The sequence below is a fragment of the Henckelia pumila genome, chromosome 2 (assembly GCF_033568475.1).
Source record: "Henckelia pumila isolate YLH828 chromosome 2, ASM3356847v2, whole genome shotgun sequence".
NCBI lineage: Eukaryota > Viridiplantae > Streptophyta > Magnoliopsida > Lamiales > Gesneriaceae > Henckelia > Henckelia pumila.
In genome coordinates, this window is record NC_133121.1 from 82,741,782 (window position 1) to 82,759,263 (window position 17,482).

Genomic DNA, 17,482 nt, shown 5'->3' on the forward strand with positions numbered 1-17,482 from the left:
TGTTTGAAGCCTTTGTCTTTTGCTTCTTCTCGGGCTCGACTTTCTTGGGTGGGGTAGAACGTTTCTTGCCCTTCATACTTGGCCCCTTCTTAGCAGAAGATGAGGAGCCCACCAAGAAAGCTGGCTTATCCTTCTTAAGTGTGGATTCATATGTAACGAGCATATTGACCATCTCTTCAAGGGTGGCCTCTATCTTGTTCATATTAAAATTTATCACAAATCCATCAAATGAAGAAGGAAGAGACAGAAGCAATAAATCCACATTGAGTTCATGCTCCAACACCAAATCTAGGGTCGCCAACTTCTGTATGAGCCAAATCACTCGTACCCCATGATCACGGACCGAAGTCCCTTCACGCATGCGGCATGTCATCAACTCCTTAACAGTAGCGAACCTTTCAGCCCTCGACTGAGCCCCAAAAAGTTCCTTGAGTTGCGTGTGAATGTCAGCAGCATTCACCGTGTCCTCAAATCGCCTCTGGAGTTCATCAGACATCGAGGCTTGCATATAGCATTTGGTCTTGATGTCATGGTCACACCATGCATCAAGTTTGGCCAATTCCTCCGGACTTATGTCAGCTGGTGCTTCCTTCGGAGGTGCTTTCTCTAACACGTAGAGCATTTTCTCCGAAGTTAAGACAATCTTCAACTTCCGGAACCATTCCGTATAGTTGGCGCCAGTCAACTTGTTTTGTTCGAGGATCGAGAATAATGGATTTCGCGAATTCATTGTATGAAATACTGAAAAGAAAAACAGACATATATCAATGATTGTTTAACAATTTACTAAGACATAAAATAGGCGAATTTAATTTTATGAATCTCACTCCCACTATTTTAACGATTTCACCACCCTCTAGTGAAAACGGGAAACTTTTTCCTTAGTGAGAACATGGAGTCCAATTGACAAACTTATGGTCCCGAATAATATCAGCCAACCATAATTCTCAAAAGGTAGAGCCCAATTGCTTCCAAAGCAACCCCCATGTTTTTACCTCATGTCCAATAAGGGCCCAATAATATGACGCCGTTTAAAGTGACATGCCAAGATGACCCATCAATATTAAGTTGTGATGGACGGTCGCCATGTGGATCCCCCAATAATATGAGCCGATCCCATGGGAGTTCCACCCAACTTACAACATTTGTCGATCCAATGTACAGCTTTCCGACGGACGGGCCCCCCCAATAATATGAGCCGGACCGTATCCGCGGGTAGCGTCACATACATTGACCGTTGATGGAAGGTGGGAACATTTAAACAAATTTAAATTTCCTTTATTTATCTTGATATAAATTTTAAATCATATTTAAAATGAGGGATTTTTAATTATAAAAATATTTGTCTCATCATATTCATTTTATTGCATGCTTGCCGGATTCACGCAATTTATGTCTAAACATGCATACAATCATAATATCAAATATTATATAGGATGATCGATTCCATTTCTAATTGACCCGTGGTTGCCAATCACGGGTCTTAGTCCAATCCTAGGTAATATGCAGTATGCAATGCAATCCTATTACATGTGCTTCCAATTTACATTTCTTCAGTCTTTATTGTCTGCTGGGCCCACCGTCTTCAAATCTTGATCTCCCACTAAATCTAATGTATTTACAATAAATAACAATGACAAGTAGGGATACATTTTTAGGGGTGGGAACGGGCTATAAACCAAGCCCACTTTTATTACATATGACATTCATATCGGGCCATAAACCAGGCCCATTAATAAAACCAACAACAATAAAAACAAAATGTAAATTCCTAACATACACCTACAAAATTGGTCATGGCAATCGATCATCCTTATCCAATAACATTTAATTCAAAATTAATTTATTGGATAACATGCAGTGGCAATTCAAATTTAAACAAGATAAAATCATATTTTATATATAAAATCTCATTTCACATATAAAATCATATTTTATCTCTATATCAAATAAAATCATATTTTATCTATAAAATCCAATTTTACAAATAAAATCATATTTTACTCAATATATCATAAGATCATATCTTATCATCAATTGTACCAAAATAATTGATTTCAAAATTCAATTTACGGATAAAACATTAAAATTTTCCAAAAATTCAAATTTATCCAAAATCAATTTTAAAATTTACGGACTCGAACAATTCGATCCGAAATCTCGTGAACCAATCAAAAACAATTTTTGACCGGACCAAAAATAAAATTTTAACATATTAAAATTAATTTTTAATAAAAATAATAATTTTTCCCGCGGGCCGCCCGGGACACTCCCGGGCCGGCCCGCACCCGGGGCGCGGGCCGGGGGCAGCCAGGCTGCCCCCTTAGGGCAGCAACAATTGCTGCCCTGGCGGCGCCTGGCGCCGCCGCTGGGCGGCGCACGGCGCCGCCCCTGGGCAGCGCCGAGCGCTGCCCTGGGCGGCGACGGTCGCCGTCCTGGGCGGCGCCATGCGCCCCCTTTGGGCGGCGCCGTGCGCCGCCCGGGGCAGCAACAATTGCTGCCCCACCGGGCAGCGATCCAATCGCTGCCCGGGTTTTGCCCCGAAAAAATTTTTTTTTATTTAAAAATATTTATTTTGTTTTCCAAAAACCGAGATTCAAAAATTTTGTACAATTGATTAATTTAATCGTTTGATCTGAGCAACCTGGCTCTGATACCACTGTTGGAAAAAACTGGCGGTCAGATCAATCACGATTGATACCCGGTGCAGCGGAAGTTTAAAAATTTTGTTATGGAACAATTCCATAGTGTGGGTATCAACCGTTCAACGATTAAATTATTGTGTGTGTAAAATTTAAATAACAGTTATTAAATTTTACCTCCAATCTCGCAACGAGATTAATGGACACCAACAGATTTGATCTGCTCTTGTTGTCTCTCCCTGGAACCGATGAACTCCTTCAATCAGGTCCACGAACAGAGGTTTAATTCCTCTGATAGATTGCACTAGAAAATCTATCAGAAGTTTTCTGCGAAGAGAATAAACGAATCTGATTCGTTATTCCTTACTGCGATTCAAAATCACAGACCGGAAAATCTCGGGCAGAGTATGGGGAGGGTTCGGCCGAAACAATCTTTGAGAGGAACTAGGGTTTTCGATTTTTGCTCTCAAAAATTATGACCTGTTGTGTGTAATTTCTGTACTGAAATAACTTATTTATAATGCAGGCCACTAACACCTTAGGGCCCATTAGTCATAAGCTGGGGCCCGACAAGCAAAGCCCGCTCGTTCAGAAATTAATATAAAATTCATCGTGACTCCGATTGATGAACTGATTTCACCAATGTGCACAGAAACCATTTCTGCACATTTTAAAGTCAAAATAAATTTTCCTGAATCCGAATTCAGTGGTTTCCAAAAATGTCCATCCCTATGTCATTTTAGGAAATCCTACTCCCTTACTCTTATTTAAGAAGTCCAACTCCTTAGTTCATTAAATTTAACTCTTTAAATTTAACTATCTCAACGGGGATTAAAACTCCATTATACTGTGTGACCCTCAATGGTTCAGGGATACAGCTAGCCGTGGGCTCACAACTCCTTGTGACTCGGAACAACACTTTCCGACTTGCCCAACGAATCATGGTAAAGCGCCTAGCAACATCGCCCCATGATTCCCTAGGTATCACTGATAGTGCCTACAAGAACCAGTAGATTTTGGTTAGCGTACAGTACGGTCCCTTCATCCATATATCCCGATCGAATCAACAACCATTGGTATATCGAGAGTCGCTCAAGATTCGATAACTATGCAATACATCTTGAAGATCAAATTAGTGACATCGCATGTGCTACTAAGAAACCATTTCTTAAATCACATCAATTACTCTGGCCAGAGATTTATCACACTAATATCTCCTCAGATCGCATAGGATATCCACACTCGCAAGTATGTGGTGAATCCTTGACAACAATGCATTGACTCCTATATGTGTCGTAACTGTACCCAATCTCGACACCTGATGACCCCCATAGAGTCGGTAAACGAGTCAAAGCACAGCACTAGCATATAGAGTCTCCATGATGTTTCAAGTCGTAAGGACTAATGGTGTACAACCAAAACCGCGGACTTAATCCACTCGATAAGTGATAACCACTTGGAAAGTCCGGATAGGGTAGTTCGATTATTCATCCTATGAATATCCATTTGCATGCTTCGAACATCTCCATGTTCCCTACCAATGAAACGTGGTACTCCGCATCGCAAATGCTAGTCTCAAACTCGAGCGATCCTTATCCTTATTATCGGACGGCTCAATCGACTAGGAACGGTTTTAGAACATACAGTGACTATAAGATGTATTTCATGATAGACATCTCCATGTTCTACCACATCTTACATACACTATAGTATATTCAAGGTCTTTATCAAAACAACAATAGTATATCACAATATAACAATATGAAGTAATATAAAGTCATTGCCATAAAAGTGTAAATAATATTAAACAAAAGATTGTTTATACAAATAGTCATCAAAGCCCATAGCCACACAGTTGGCTCACTGGGCACCCACTCTTACACCAATCTCCTGATACTCTGTCTCAAACCGAAACATCTGACACAACAAAAGTTATTCGCTAATAAGGCATCAATATAAACTTGAAACTCAGATTATACTCAGATCTGATCTATCTTCATCGAATTCTGAAAGGTCGAATCCGATTCCAAAGCGTTCTCAATCTTCTCAATCAACTCTGGTTCGAAGTCGAATGAAGGAGTCAAGATAAACGTTCCATATGTTCCAGACTCTATCAGAAGTGCAGCAATCACCTATCAAAGAGGACAACTGAAGTAGATAAAATAAGATCAGATCATTCAGCTTAAAATCTTAGCTGTTACAATCAGTTCTCTGGATAAAAATAGAATTCGCATTCAAATTAATCGTCCTCTATAACTCTCTTTCCCAACTCAAAATCAGTTCGAACTGCGAAAATCAAAACTTCTATCTTCCAAGATCAGAACAGATTACTGAAATCTTCCAAGCAAATAAAAAGATGCTAGATCTTCCAAGCAAGAAGATCTTTGTGAGACTCAAATCGGAAACTAACATTGCATCTCGAGCGTCTTCAACTTCTTCTGAAACGTCTAGGACTCTTTAAACTTAAAATACGGAAAACTTTTTTTTTTTTTAATAATAAAAATACATATATGCCCATACATATATGTATCACATTTAAAACCAATTACTGCTGCACGTAGTAATTAAAATAAAAATAAACAATTAAATAATTTAAAAGGGTTTCATGCATGAAACAAAATAATAAGTATTCCATGTTTAAAACTCAACAAAATAAAATAAATGTATCTTAAAACATTTCATAAAAACTGCAACGGTCATGGGGCTACTGTTCCGTGAGCTCATACGTCCTCACCATCGGTAGAAGCTACATAAAATTCATCAGTCTCACCTGCACCATATAAGCGTAGTGAGCCTAGGGGATCAACATGTCTAAACTTGGATAACAAGGTTTAAAATAATGCAATACATAATCATACTAATACATATACATGATACATGAGCATGCATGGAAATATTTTTCATTATCATAAATGCTGAATCATAAATCTTAAACATAAACATCATCTTTCTTCATCATACATAACATAGTTGAGCATAGTATTTTATGAAATAGTCTATGGTCCTATCCGTAAGTGTGATGCTTATCTGTGCCGACTGATCAGTCTCATAAACCAACGTACGTGGCGGTGATAAATCACCTCCTATGGTAGTAAACTACCGCATAAATCATATATCATATGGTGGATAACCACCCTTATGTCACACTACTTCAATTTCCATCAAGAAAATATTTTATTGCTCAACTCATACATAATCATAATCATATCATATAAAATTTCATGAATGCATGCACTGAAAATTTGTCCGTAATATATATTTAATTGATTTTTCATAATAAATATACTTATACTTAAAATATAAACTTCATGCATAAAAATAATTAAATATATATTCCGGACTTAATTATTTTCCATGGGTTGGTCCAGACTGCTGGTCTCTCTACTAAACCCATTAACTGACTTAAAGCCCATTAACTAACTTAAATCCCATAATTAAATAAATAATTTTAAAAATTATAATTTTTACTAAAATAAAATACTTAAATATTTTTGGGCTTAAATAAAAATATTTTTGGCCCTTTAACTAATTAATTCATAAAACTCAAGGACTGGCCCAATAAAATCACTGACTGGCCCAAAAAATTCTTATGGGCCCACGAGCCCATAAAAATCATTGGGCTAACTTAAAAATAATTTTGAAAGCCCAAATAAAATTATTTGGAGGCCCAAATAATTTTATTTCTAATTATTTGGCCCAAAAATATACTTAAACTAATAATTACTTAAAAATAAAAAAACCCGAGCCCGACTACCGTAACATGGACCTGAACCCGACTAACTTGACCCGACATTCATTTAACCCGACCCGGTACCCAGAACCCAGCCCGGCCCATTGAAAACTCAATGGGCCGAAAGGCACGAACATGACCTGCACCATTGTGCAGGTCACGGTCGTGAGCAGCAGGCCTTTATGGCCTGCTGCCGGCCACCCCCTGGCCGGAGCTCTACCGCCCAGACGTAGCGCACGTCTGGGCGGTTCCAACGGGACCAACCACGGTCCCAACCGATCACTACAAAGCCTTGGCGATCCATGCTTCTGGGAAACCCGAAACCGCCGACTCCCATGAACAATCTCGATCCCAGCCTTGAACCAGGCCAACTCCAGCCCTTAGCCCGACCATGGTTCTCTTCCTAGGACCCTAACTCACCTCTTGACCGAGCCCTAGCCCCTGGACCGAGCCATGTAGAAGAAAAACGTGAACCATGCCAATAACAACATCAAACATCCATGAAATTGCATAATTTCGAATTAACCATATGAAATCTAAAAAAAAACGTCATGCATGATTAATAGCTTATATGGTGGCCAAAAGAAAGATTTAAACATGCCTTTTTATTTGATTGACGAAGGTTGATGCGTATACGAGTCTCCGGGACGACGAACAGACCAAAATCTTCACGAACGAGATTTGATCGGCTATGGGGCTGTGATTTTTTTCTGAAGAAAGCGTAAAGAAAGGTTGGAGAGGAGGATGGAGTCGGCTGTTAGGATTTGGAGTAGATTAGGGATTGATTTGTTTTAAATTTTGGTAGATAATAGGTTAAAAAAGATATTACTAATAATATAAATATTATTCCATAAAATAATATTTAAAAAACCCTAATAATAATAATAATCCGATGGGAAAATATAAATTCCGAAATATTATAATAGGGAATTTTTAAAATTTAATAAAGGTCATTAAAATGACTTATTTTGGCTAAAAATCAACCCTTAAATAAATATATAATTAAATACTAAAATTTTCCTGACAAAATACCTTAAAATATTATTTTAAGGCTCATAAACTCATAAAATATTTTTGGCTAAGAATTTTGGTATTTCGTCCATCCACGGTCCCGTCTACGCGATCAAAAATAATAAATTCCTTAAAAATCTAGAATTTCCATAATTATGGGTTAAATGCTAAAATAAATTTAATCATGCATATAAATCACATAATATCACATAAATACATTTAACCCTTAAATAAAAAATTAATTTCTCCTAACTATGCATGTGGATTTACGTTTAAAATTTCCGAGTGTTACAATTCTCCCCCCCCCCCCCCCCCTTAAATTGAATTTCGTCCTCGAAATTAAAGTACTTACCCGAATAGCTCTGGGTAGCGAGTTCTCGTGTCTGCCTCGGTCTCCCAAGTGGCTTCCTCCTTGGAGTGATTCAACCACTGGACTTTGACCATCGGTATGACCCACGTCCTCAGTCTCCGCTCCTCCCTGGCTAAGATCTGAATCGGCCTCTCCTCAAATGCTAAATCCGGTGCTAACTGTAGAGGCTCGTAAGCCAACACATGTGCCGGATTCGAGACGTATCTCCATAGCATGGATACATGGAAGACGTTGTGCACTTCCGCAAGCCCTGGTGGCAAAGCCAAACGGTAGGCCAACGTGCCAACTCTCTCCAAGATCTCAAAAGGCCCAATATACCTCGGATTCAGCTTACCTCTTCGACCAAATATCATCACCCCTTTCGTAGGTGATACTTTCAGAAACACATGATCACCAACAGCAAATTCAAGATCTCGTCGTCGAGTATCAGCATAACTCTTCTGATGACTCTGAGCAGTCCTCATCCGATTCCGAATCTGAATCACAACATCCGCAGTCTGCTGTACAATCTCAGGACCAAGTAGAATCCTCTCGCCAACCTCATCCCAATGCACGGGAGATCTGCATCTCCTCCCGTAGAGAGATGCATAAGGAGCCATACCTATAGATGCCTGAAAGCCGTTGTTATAGGTAAACTCCACCAACGACAATCTAGTCTCCCAAGAGCCCTGAAAGTCGATGACACAAGCTCTCAGTAGATCCTCGAGAACCTGGATCACTCTCTCAGACTGACCATCTGTCTGGGGATAGAACGATGTACTGAATAATAATCTAGTCCCCAATTCTGTGTGCAAACTCTTCCAGAAAGCAGATGTAAATCTCGGATCCCTGTCTGATACTATCGACACTGGTATGCCATGCAGTCTAACAATCTCCTTGATATAAAGCTCTGCATACTGTGTCAACGAGTAAGTAGTCCTCACCGACAAGAAATGAGCTGACTTGGTGAGTCTATCCATGATCACCCATCTAGTTCCCAAGTTTCAGTATCCCAAAAGTCATGCTTCTGCTGCACACTATGATAAACAAAATATTAACTTTACTAATCATTTTTTTCCTAAACACAACAATCACACTATGCCAAAACTTGACTGATTTTATATGCTTATACACTCTACTTATCAACCCTCCAACATTTGTGAGCCGAACTTTTGTTCCCAAGTTTACTTATTAAAGCATATGATTACAATATCAACCCCAATAAATTCAACTTGTAAAGCTTATCCACACTCTAGCCTTCTATAACAAGTTAAACATCTTTGAGTCGAACATCTGTCATTCATCACAATTTTCTTCAACTTATCCATTTACCACTACACTTTCAACTATCGAATGCTTGAAAATCTTAAATCTCGAGTGCTATAAATCCATGAAACCCAAAAAGTAAATTTAGTGTCAAACGTCATGCACAACATAAATTCTTCTAACGTCAGAAATATGCTTAAAATATATGAATTCTAATTCTGTGGTTAGTTTAGGCTTAAGTCACTTAGATTCTCCTATTGGAGGAGTGAAATTCCCCGAATAGTATTTACATGTCATCATCTCTAAATAGCATAATAATATAACATTCAATAGTTAATTTCATATCATTTCCTAGTTGCCTCTATTTATAGTCCATGGAATCTGAACTCCTCAAAATCAAAATACTAAGTCAATTACCTAATAAACTGAATAATCCGCTCACAAGTAATACATGTTGGTCCCATGTACAGTCAAAACACAACCAGTACCTTTTTTCTCATGCATCCCAAAAATCTTGGTGGAGACACTCCTATAACATGACCCAATAATTCAAGTTTATACAACTCAAGGATATTGAAAGAACATCCATACAAATACTTATATACAATTAACCCCAACGTAAAACGAAAGTATCGAGATAACAGTTATAATATCAAGTCATTACGCTGACTCGTGATTATTCCAAGTGCTTCAAATACACATACGTGCGTAGAACCAACAACCCAAATTCTCAAACGACTCAACTCTTAACAAAATAACTCACTCCATAAAATATATATATATATCGTCAACTCTTAGGTCATATCTAAAGCTTATATTACACTTGACATCGAAACCAAAATTTTATAACAAGTGTTATGCCACACCTGACTAATTACACAAGCCTATAAAAATTTATACCTTCATCATTCAGTCATCAAAATATCTATAAGTCAGGCTGACAAGTTCCCAAATCTATTTATTTAAACATAGTGACTTGAACGTCAAACCCAATACAGCTTACTTGGTAACACCAACCATGCGAACCCTTAATTCTTATCAAAGATTACCCAATTCTTTATCAAACTAACTCCACGATTATTTTTTTATTCTCAAAGATTCAAGAATCTAATACAAAACATACTTATCATCAATTTATACCTCATATAATTAAGAGTACAAACTTAAAACCACAAACCATCAAACTATAACCTTATGGTAGCAGTGTCATCTCCAAGAAAATCATGACTTCTTCGTTTAGGGAAAAACCTTAATAGTTAAATGAATGACAATATGATATCTGTGCACCCACTAGCATAATTTGACACATGCGAACTTAATTCTCAAAAATATATACTAGACTCTATAAAGTAACATTTTAAATTCACAAAGAAGAAAATGATACAACCCTCGATTAATCATTTTGCGAGGTATCCTACTCTTGCCTCAAGCAATAATTCTATTGCTATCACAAAAACTTACTACCTTTTATCAAAATTTACCTTTATTGTTCTATTTTTCGCTATACCTTCATAAAAAAAATTCCTAGATAGGCTCGCTACCTCTTACCATCACAAACCCAATAATTTACCAATGAAATCATTCTAACTTAAAATCAATAAGTTACTACAAAAATTCAAGTGACAATACATATATCATAAATATCAAACTTAGTTTCAACAAAATAAAACCAAATTCCCAAATTCGAAATTCCTTGTGGACAACCTGTCGTATAACATGTCTTGGGCATACTGCATCACCACACATTCTTCACGTAAATCGCAATGCATAACTAAGTATTTTAAAACTTTTCTAACATAAAGTCTTAAGTCATAACATATGCTCCTGATAAATCAAATAAAACATTTAAAAACTTACAGACCGATAGTGAGATTTCTGAGCTTCACGTGGCAGATGGACACCCTCCAAGGACCGTGCTTTGATACCAATTGAAATGTCTAGGACTTTTTAAACTTAAAATGCGAAAAACTTTTTTTTTTTTAAATAATAACAATACATATATGCCCATACATATATGTATCACATTTAAAACCAATTACTGCTGCACGTAGTAATTAAAATAAAAATAAACAATTAAATAATTTAAAAGGGTTTCATGCATGAAACAAAATAATAAGTATTCCATGTTTAAAACTCAACAAAATAAAATAAATGTATCTTAAAACATTTCATAAAAACTGCAACGGTCACGGGGCCACTGTTCCGTGAGCTCATACGTCCTCACCACCGGTAGGAGCTACATAAAATTCATCTATCTTACCTGCACCATATAAGCGTAGTGAGCCTAGGGGCTCAACATGTCTAAACTTGGATAACAAGGTTTAAAATAATGCAACACATAATCATACCAATACATATACATGATACATGAGCATGCATGGAAATATTTTTCATTATCATAAATGTTGAATCATAAATCTTAAACATAAACATCATCTTTTTTCATCATACATAACATAGTTGAGCATAGTATTTTATGAAACAGTCTATGGTCCTATCCGTAAGTGTGACGCTTATCTGTGCCGACTGATAAGTCTCATAAACCAACGTACGTGGCGGTGATAAATCACCTCCTATGGTAGTAAACTACCGCATAAATCATATATCATATGGTGGATAACCACCCTTATGTCACACTACTTCAATTTCCATCAAAAAAATATTTTATTGCTCAACTCATACATAATCATAATCATATCATATAAAATTTCATGAATGCATGCACTGAAAATTTGTCCGTAATATATATTTAATTGATTTTTCATAATAAATATACTTATACTTAAAATATAAACTTCATGCATAAAAATAATTAAATATATATTTCGAACTTAATTATTTTCCATGGGTTGGTCCAGACTGCTGGTCTCTCTACTAAACCCCTTAACTGACTTAAAGCCCATTAACTAACTTAAAGCCCATAATTAAATAAATAATTTTAAAAATTATAATTTTACTAAAATAAAATAATTAAATATTTTTGGGATTAAATAAAAATATTTTTGGCCCTTTAACTAATTAATTCATAAAACTCAAGGACTGGCCCAATAAAATCACTGACTGGCCCAAAACATTCCTATGGGCCCACGAGCCCATAAAAATCATTGGGCTAATTTAAAAATAATTTTGAAAGCCCAAATAAAATTATTTGGAGGCCCAAATAATTTTATTTCTAATTATTTGGCCCAAAAATACACTTAAACTAATAATTACTTAAAAATAAAATACCCGAGCCCGACTACCGTAACATGGACCTAAACCCGACTAACTTGACCCGACATTCTTTTAACCCGACCCGGTACCCGGAACCCAGCCCGGCCCATTGAAAACTCAATGGGCCGAAAGGCACGAACATGACCTGCACCATTGTGCAGGTCACGGCCGTGAGCAGCAGGGCTTTATGGCCTGCTGCCGGCCAGCTCTGGCCACCCCCTGGTCAGAGCTCTACCGCCCAAACGTAGCGCACGTCTGGGCGGTTCCAACGGGACCAACCACGGTCCCAACCGATCACTACAAAGCCTTGGCGATCCATGCTTCCGGGAAACCCGAAACCGCCGACTCCCATGAAAAATCTCGATCCCAGCCTTGAACCAGGCCAACTCCAGCACTTAGCCCGACCATGGTTCTCTTCCTAGGACCCTAACTCACCTCTTGACCGAGCCCTAGCCCCTGGACCGAGCCATGTAGAAGAAAAACGTGAACCATGCCAATAACAACATCAAACATCCATGAAATTGCATAATTTCGAATTAACCATATGAAATCTAAAAAAAACGTCATGCATGATTAATAGCTTATATGGTGGCCAAAAGAAAGATTTAAACATGCCTTTTTATTTGATTGACGAAGGTTGATGCGTATACGAGTCTCCGGAACGACGAACGGACCAAAATCTTCACGAACGAGGTTTGATCGGCTATGGGGCTGTGATTTTTTTCTGAAGAAAGCGTAAAGAAAGGTTGGAGAGGAGGATGGAGTCGGCTGTTAGGATTTGGAGTAGATTAGGGATTGATTTGTTTTAAATTTTGGTAGATAATAGGTTAAAAAAGATATTACTAATAATATAAATATTATTCCATAAAACTAATATTTAAAAACCCCTAATAATAATAATAATCTGATGGGAAAAGCTAAATCCCGAAATATTATACTAGGGAATTTTTAAAATTTAATAAAGGTCATTAAAATGACTTATTTTGGCTAAAAATCAACCTTTAAATAAATATATAATTAAATACTAAAATTTTCCTGACAAAATACCTTAAAATATTATTTTAAGGCTCATAAACTCATAAAATATTTTTGGCTAAGAATTTTGGTATCTCGTCCGTTCACGGTCCCGTCTACGCGATCAAAAATAATAAATTCCTTAAAAATCTAGAATTTCCATAATTATGGGTTAAATTCTAAAATAAATTAAATCATGCATATAAATCACATAATATCACATAAATACATTTAACCCTTAAATAAAAAATAATTTCTCCTAATTATGCATGTGGATTTACGTTTAAAATTTTCGGGTGTTACATCTTCGATGCTCAAGATAACAAGGAGTTCTTCTGAACAAGAATAAGTCTCAACTCTCAATAAGAAGGAGTGCAAAGCACCGAAAGGTCATCAATACCGAAGAAATCAATAATACTGAGGTGCTGGTCCATCTCTCCTTCAATTCAATAAGAACTGGTCTCAAAGATATAAACTAAACAGAAGAACATAATCTGTTGAGTAAACGTCTTCCCAACAATAATAATTCTCAAAGGATTCGCGATAGAATTTGTTAAATCCAAGAATCTTCAAATTTCAGATAAAGACGTCAATCCAGATCAATTCACAACAGCTCCAGTCTTGAGGTGTTCAATAAAATTCCATCTTCTTAGAGAAAAGATCGAGGAAAAGACAACTCGGTCTCAACAAGATTCAGACGTCAAAAGAATAGCATAATTGATCGGCATGCAAATCTGCGAACAATTCTTAAAGAATCTGAAAGATCAATACGGCTCTTCGAAGGATAAGCGATTCATCGATAAGAATACTCAAGAACGCATCTACAAATCTCTGAAAGATTCGGTTCAAAGGACTCATAAACATTGCAGATGCAATTCCAATTCAATCTGTACGATAAAAATTCAAATCGGTCGTACCTCATTCTGAATTCGATCTCTGAAACCTTTTCCCTTCAGATTATCAGTCGATGATGTCTGATCTAAAATTAATGCTGAACTCATCCTCTCGACTCGGAGGCAAATCTGGAATCTCAACTAGAACAACATCAGCAAACTTAACAACTCTGTTAAATCAACCAACATGGCTGATTGAAGACATCATCTGCATACCTCAAACATTCCTCTGTACCTTTCTGTAACAAACGGTAATCAACAATTAATAAGAAAGAAATTCTTAACTCAGGAATTCTTACCGAAGAAAAAATCCACTCGTCTATCATCTCGGATCCGAATCAGGAAACAATCTGAAATCAACCTCGGTTGCCCTGTACTCGGTTAATATACTACATCGATAATATAATCAAAAACTGATAACCGAAAAATAGTACTGTTCTGTACAATCAACTCCCATCGAAACAAAATTCAAAATTTCAAACTAAATTCACCGCAACTAATTCAGATAGTCAATAGTAGAGGAAGCATCAATCTAACTTCTCCACAAGAAGAAAAGTTGCATTAATATCTAACAGCAAAAGATTCGAAAGACTAAAATCAAACAGTTACCTGCTTCGTCATCGTCAGGAGCAGTTAGAGTCTGTGAATCCTTGGTAAAAGCAAGTACTAAAGTCTGTCGCAGAAACTCGGATTTAACAAACTCTACGAAACGACCAAACCTTGTTTCTCTAAGGCTTTCTTCTTTGATATCCACCAACTTTTCGCAATGTCTTGCAGTTGGTAACCAACTAACTGAATCCGTCATTCGTCGGTGTAGTCTAAAGAATCAAACAACTGATCGATCTCTTCAATCAGCTTTCACACCCAAACTCATTCTTAGAACTCCTCAGAGTTGAAGGGTTAAAAGACTGAAATCTCATCAGTAATTCTCCCATCAATTCGGAGTGACATCCATCAGTTCAGTCACAGAACAATTCTGTACAATCGAGTTCGCTACTAGTTGAATCATGTTCAAAACTTGTCGAGTAGAAAATCTTATTCAAGAGGATTAGGACACAACATTTCAAATACATCTATCCGGTGTCCAACAACCTCAGCTCGACATACTCATTCGATCTCAAAAGTATCCAATGTAACCAGTAACCCGAAACAGTTCGTATCTCAATTAATTCATGCTTTAAAATTTAAATCACATATCCAAGTAATTCAAATAATTCTCAATCATAAAGCATGCTCGCATATTCTTCAATCATAGAATTAATCAATCACATGCGAGAAATTAAATTCAAGCGGACTCGATCTACCCCGCTCTCTTCTAGAAATAAAATCCAGAAACTTATTTCTCTGATACCACTTAATGTGAGACCCCGATTCTAATCATCTAATCAAGAGTTAGTCCTATCGATAATCAATAAAAGGCCAAAAGATAAGACATTAAATAAATAACAAAAAAATTATTTTTCTGATGAACAGTGCTGCGCTCGATCCTATAAAAGTCCAGGATCGAGAACACCATATTTTGAAACTCTCTGCCGAGAAAATAATATGTGCCGCGCTCGATCCGGAAAAAAGCCAGGATCGAGCGCACCATTTTGTGCAAGTCTCTGCCTCAATAATTTCAGGGGCTGCACTCGATCTCAGAAAATCATGGGATCGAGCGCACCCTGGGATCAAAATTTTTCCAAAAAACTGAACATGCTTCCAATCTCAAAATCAACAATTCAGCTCAATCTAATATCAATCTAACATGCTCAATTCTGAATTCAACAACATGAAATCAACATACAAACTATCTTCGATAATCAATAATCATCAATCGAAATCGGTTCTAATATTCAATACTTCAAAATCAAATACAACCCATTCGAATTCTAACATGATTTCAAAACATAAACTAGATTGACATGCATTTCCAATTCTAATTCGAAGTCTCACTTCTAATCTTCATTCTCGTTCTATCCCTGTCGTCTCTGACTCGATCCTTCCCCACCTGTTGCCAAGTACACATACAAACAAAGACAACAGCCGGATAATCCGGTGAGAATTGAATTTCCAGTAAAAGAGACAACATGCTATATCAAATAAACATATCAAACATGATATGCATCAATTCACCTCATATATCAACTTCAGATATAATTCAAGTAATTCATTCAAGTACTGAATTAAAATGATATGCATGTCTGTAAAACTTCTGGATTATCAGACTCAGATAATCAAATGAAATTCTTTTTTCTTTCTTTCTTCGGTTTGGGATCCCGAGGTTAAAATATCCAACAATCACATCGACTACCCTCTCGAGATGGACGAGGCATATTTTAATCCTCTAGACTCCGGAGGATTATAGAGAGTTATTTTCGCACATGTAGTAATTCGCCTACAAGGCCACTCAACTATAATCATCAGATCGTCTAATTCAAAACGAATAATCATTCGGCTCAATATGAATGCATATGTCATCTCATGCATTCAATCATAAATTCAATAACCCATTCAAATAAGCATTCGATCATGATTTCAACTAAGCATTCAATCATGATTTCAAATAAGCATTCAATCATGCAAGTATGTGATTTCTTTGGAACACTCGAATCCAGTCTCATTCGAGTTAATCGTTTCATTCAAGTCTAAGTCGTCTTTTAACTTATTCGCTTCGAAGGTACTTCAATCTAAAATCAAATAGCAAGGATAATAGTCAATATCCAATCAAACTCATTCAAAACTCAATCAATTTCTTCAATCGATAAAAAGAAAATCGATACTATACCGACTTCAATCTTCCAAAATGACCAAAGCTGTTATCTCACAACTCTGCTGACTTCAATTCAATCTATCAGAAGAAATCATAAGGATCAATATCGACATCAAAAGCTCAATCAAACTCGATACGATCAAAACATCTAAACGATATCCAAAACTCAAACTGACGGCATAACGGCTATAAACTGATCAAATCGGAAACGCAGACAACAATATATCATTTCAATAAACTCAATTCAATCAATTCATATCATTTCCAATCCAATCCCAACACATCTTAAAACTCCAATTTTTGAAAATAACTAAAAAATTCATATCAATTTCGATCGTCGTTAGATCTTCGAACCGTCTTAGATATACTATCTCAGCTATCTCATAATCATCCTCTCCGAATATAAATCAATTCTAACAACGTCCAAAAATTCAAACTTCTCAGAATTAAGATATACTTACTTCCAATCGGAGCACTCGTCGCTGTGATCGTAGATATCCAGTCAGAAATCAATTCTATCGGACGGATCGATCAAAAATGGAAACCCCAAAGCTTGGGAAATGAAATGGGGCGGTTTCCATGGTGGGAGGCGCTTGGGAGGGATGAAGGAAG